Source organism: Mustela erminea, chromosome 14, assembly GCF_009829155.1.
Source record: "Mustela erminea isolate mMusErm1 chromosome 14, mMusErm1.Pri, whole genome shotgun sequence".
Lineage (NCBI taxonomy): Eukaryota > Metazoa > Chordata > Mammalia > Carnivora > Mustelidae > Mustela > Mustela erminea.
In genome coordinates this window covers 85,658,183-85,663,028 of record NC_045627.1, presented here as the reverse complement: position 1 = coordinate 85,663,028, position 4,846 = coordinate 85,658,183, and the positions used below count along the sequence as shown (strand labels likewise).

Sequence of the window (4,846 nt, the reverse complement as noted above, 5' to 3'; positions counted from 1 at the left end):
ATAAATTTATACAACACTCAAGCTGTTTGTAGTTTGCAAAATTTGCTAATAAAATGCAGAAGTAGGGTTTCCATTTAACATTCTCTGGCACTGGCACTGCATGTATATCTTGGGTACAGGCAAAAGATGGAAAATTCCATGCATAGAGAATCTTTTGTGGTTGTGACAGTTTGCTAATATCTTAATGAGTGAATTATGATAATTATGAAAATCTTAGTTTTACATTATTTGTGAAGAGCATCTCTGTGTGTGTGAGAGAGAGACAGCCTTCCCAGGGAAATACAGCATTCTGAATCAGCAGCATTCAATGAGGAACATTTCATGGGCTAATAATACAAAATGGATCTTAAACTGCTGCATATTAATCAAATTCATTAAAGTACATTCATTAATTTGTGTGTATAACAGCCAAACCAGGAATGTGGAATTTGCTGATTTTGCACAAAATACATACATTAATGAATACTAAAACTTCAACATGAGTAATAGCTTTAACAATATTTTTATAAAGCAAAATTCTAAGTATTCTAAATACCTAATTTAATTATTTTCTTTTTAATAGTTCCACTTTCATTTCATTTTGTTATTTAGCTGTAAGTAGAAGAACAAATATGGAAGAAGAAAACAATTAAGAAATAAAAGTTAACCCAAGAAGATTTTAAAGAAAAAAAAATAGATGGGGCACCTGGGTGACTCAGTGGGTTAAAGCCTCTGCCTTCAGCTCAGGTCATGATCCCAGTGTCCTGGGATCCAGCCCCGCATTGGGCTCTCTGCTCAGCAGGGAGCCTGCTTCCTCCTCTCTCTCTGCCTGCCTCTCCACCTACTTGTGATCTCTGTCAAATAAATAAATAATATATTTAAAAGAAAAAATAGAACATTGATATTAAATTTCCTACCTCCCCTTCCCGTCATTTAGTTTAAAAATTGGTTCAGGGCACCTTAGACATGGTCACACTTCTATGTACAGAGAAACATGACTTTAAAGCTAAATTCCGAGTCTTTCATTCCTTTTATGGGACTGGAAGCTGGGAGGGCAAGGCAAAGGAAAACACAGCATTGTAGGGTGTGTACTAAAATGTCTATAATTAATAGAAAATTTTTACATTTCTTCATAAATCATCTCTTCATAAATCAATTTAAGACTTGTGCCAACAATCAATGACTACTGTCCCTGCAGCAGCATCTATATAGATAATCTGTATCTGGAATGATACAGAAATTATTTAGCATGGCCCTGCACAAGGATGACATGCAAATTTGTGGAGTGTTCTATATTAAAAAAAATAAAAGGTAACTATGTGATGTAATTGATATTAATTAACTTGATTGCGGTGGTCATTTCAAAATATATACTTATCATTTAAATATACAAACTTGTATTTGTCAATTATTCATCAGTTTGTCAAAAATTACCTTGGATGTTAATTGCTCTGAAGGCAAGACTCCCTTCCTTGCCCTGAATAGCATTTAACACAGTGCCTGGCAATATTTAACATTTAATATCCACTAAAGTTTTAAAAAGGTATAGAGGTGTCTTCAAGACTTCTCAGACCCCTTGATATGTTCATGTACATATGAATTGCCACCAGCTCTGGACTCTGTGTCTAACAGTTGCTTAGTGCAAGACCTTCAAAGTGGAGAAAGTCAGTTAAACAAAGAAAGGAAGGTGGGTACTTGTAGGTCATGCTGGGTAAGTGAAAACAGCGGGGCTAGAAGAGTCTCACCCAAAGGACTAGGGTGTTATGTAGAACCCCATTCCTGTGTGATGTGGGGTAGGGAAAGACTAGTATGAAATTACTATACTTGATTCCAGACATATTGAGCTTTCTTCTTAATTAGGAAGTATCTGCCAATTTTCTGACTTGCCTAAGAACATTGCTGTATATCAGCATTTTCCAGAACTCCAGTGCTTTGTTGAGGTATGAAAGGGAAGGGAAAAAGTTCTTTATTTAGCTGTCTGTAAAATGCTTCTGATTTTCTTGTGCTCTCGGCTTTACAATGTACATGAACATATCAAGTGGTCTAATAAAGCTTATCCTGTTTTTTAACTGAGTCAATTTTTATTTATGACATAGAAGATAAACAGTTCACAAACTTCAGTACTTTAATTATCAGTGGAAATAATTGTTTTTCATCTTCTAATTCAGAGACAGTATATCTAAAGAAGGTCAATTAGTGATAAGCATCTTGACTATAATATTGAAATCAAAAGTTACCTTAGTGGGGGAAGAGACTCAATAGGAGCCAATGAAAAATGGAAAATTAGTTAAGGAAAATAAAGTGCTTGGGCTTAAAATGGGAAGTGTTTAGTGTAACAATCAGAATTATAACATTCAACACCCATCTGTGATTCAGCACTTAAATCTTCCGTGTGGCAAGTACGTTCAATACTGGTCAGATGTTCACCGATGAGCTTTCTGAGTTCTACTTTTCTTTCCTTCTGTAGATCTAAAAGCATCCCAAAGTTGAGTAAGAAGGAGCAAAAACAATTTGGGAAATGTAAATCAAAACCACAGTGAGATATCACCTCCCATCTGTTAGAATGACTATTATCAAAACGAAAGCAAGTAAGTGTTGTTGAAGATGTGGAGAAAAAGGAACCCTCATGCACTGTTAATGGGAATGTAAATTGGTGCAGCCATTATGGAAAACGGTGTGGAGTTTCCTCAAAAAATTTAAAAAAGTAGATCTATCATATGATGCAGCAATTCCACGTCTGGAAATTTATCCAAAGGAAATTAAAATACTAACTGAAAAAAGATACATGCACCCCCATGTTCATTGCAACGTTATTTACAATAGCTAAGACATGGAAGCAATCTAAGTGTCTATTGTTGGGTGAATGTGTATGTAAATATACAATGGAATACTACTCAGCCATAAAAAAAGATGGAAATCCTGCCATTTGCAGCAACAAGGACTGACCTTGAGGGCATTATGCTAAGTGAAATAAGTCAAAGAAAGACAAATACTGTATGATCTGGCTTACAAAAAGAATTTAAAACAAACCAAACCTCAACACATAGATACAGAGAACAGACTGGTGGTTGCCAAAGGGAGGGGATGAAATGTTCATCTTGTTCATGAATAAAAATCGACTCTGATAATATCACCCTGTGACCTGTACTACAATATGCTTTCTCAAGTGGGGAAGAAAGGGCCAGGTTTACAGATGAGGATTACACACATCTCTAAGCCTTATGCAGTCAATGACCTTGGTGAGCCACAAGACTGTGATCCAAAGGACCACTGTCACTCACTTCAGCTGCAGAAGGACAATGTTAAGAAACACTCATGCTCTACATAAATTCTACCTCATCCTACTTGGATGTTAGAAAACATCCTGAGCATGTTTTCTATTGTTATAGACAGTATGAATTAAGGGGAAAAACATGAGTCAGAGCAGAAGATTTGAGTCCAAGTCCTAAACCTAATCACTCAATAATTATGTGACAGGGGGAAAATGAATTGACCTGAGTCCCTGTTTTCTTATCTATAAAATGATATCACACATATAATCTGTAAAATTTATATCACACATATAAAAGCCCACTACAAATGTAGGGCATTATATAGGACAACAATTTCCAAACTGTGCTCCAGAAATTCTAAAGGTTCCATGGAAGGGCTTCAGGGCCACTGAAAGTGAACCTAAAAGCTGCCTTTAGGCCCTCCACCCCCATCTCCAGCCCTCACATAACTTTGATCAAAGCAGAGTATCAAAACAGAATGTCTGTTTTTCAAATTGGGCTTCCCAGAATTCCTTGAACAATTCCACAAGGAAAAGGGGGGAAAGGATGAAAACCAGTAATACAAATTATTAATCCATGTAACACTATACTTACAAAATGATTATTTCAGATTTGTACTTACACTGTTTAGATCTGTATGTGTAAAATACACATAATCTATAGGCTTGTACATTTGTGCATGTGATGTACAAATACTAAAAGTAGGCCTCTGTAGCATGTAAAATCTTTTGCTTTTCATACCATCACCATGAAAACCTATGTTTTAACTCTCAAAAGATGGTAGCTTGGTTTTCTGTTCTTCCTTAATAAACACATCAAGTGGTACTGTTTATTAAATTGCATGGTACAAAACAATTTGTATACAACACATATACATGACCAACACAACGAAAGAGTATGCTACACAACATGAGTTCTCTTAATTATTGGCTGTCATATTGAGATTAAATTGGGCATTAAATTAAGTTTAAAGAGGGATTAAATTGTGACATGAGGTAAAGACACAACAGGCATTAAAAATAAAAGGCAATTATTCAAAATAGAATCACAGTATTAAGGATCTGAATACTTACCTGCTTTTGAAATTAAATCTAAGTTCATTTGAGTCTACAAATAGAAATTAAAGGTGAATTTCATTATCTTAGTTCCTCAGTTTTGGAAATCTACAGTCTATCATTTATTGCCTAAAGTTGAAGTCTTCTAATGCAATGTTAATTAACTTTTAATTCAGCAATCATTCAGCTAGGAAGTTTCCATCAGTTTAGACCCTATTTTATGCTTTCATGTGACTGTTTCCTCTACCTCAGTCCCTTCTTAGTAGATACATTCTTTCTTTAAAAAATTTTTCAAAGATTTATTTATTTATTTGTTTGAGAGAGAGAGAGAAAGCAAGCATGCCAGCAGGGAGTGGGCCAGAGAGAGAGGGACACAAGCGGACTCCTGACCCAGCCCCAAGTTGAGGGGAGACAGATGTGCTCTATCCCACAACTATGCAGATCATGACCTGAGTTGTAAGAGTCGGTGGTGAAACGACTGAGCCACCCAGGTGCCCCAGTAGATACATTCTCTAGACCAGCTTTATATTAAGACAATTT

General features: G+C 35.7%; 1 non-coding gene across 1 annotated transcript; it reads left to right on the top strand.

Annotated features, from left to right (window-relative positions):
• The first annotated feature begins 1,171 nt into the window (after positions 1 to 1,171).
• Positions 1,172 to 1,279, top strand: LOC116573802. The gene has a single exon (XR_004279011.1). It is a non-coding gene; the product is annotated as a U6 spliceosomal RNA (small nuclear RNA).
• Positions 1,280 to 4,846: the final 3,567 nt, after the last annotated feature.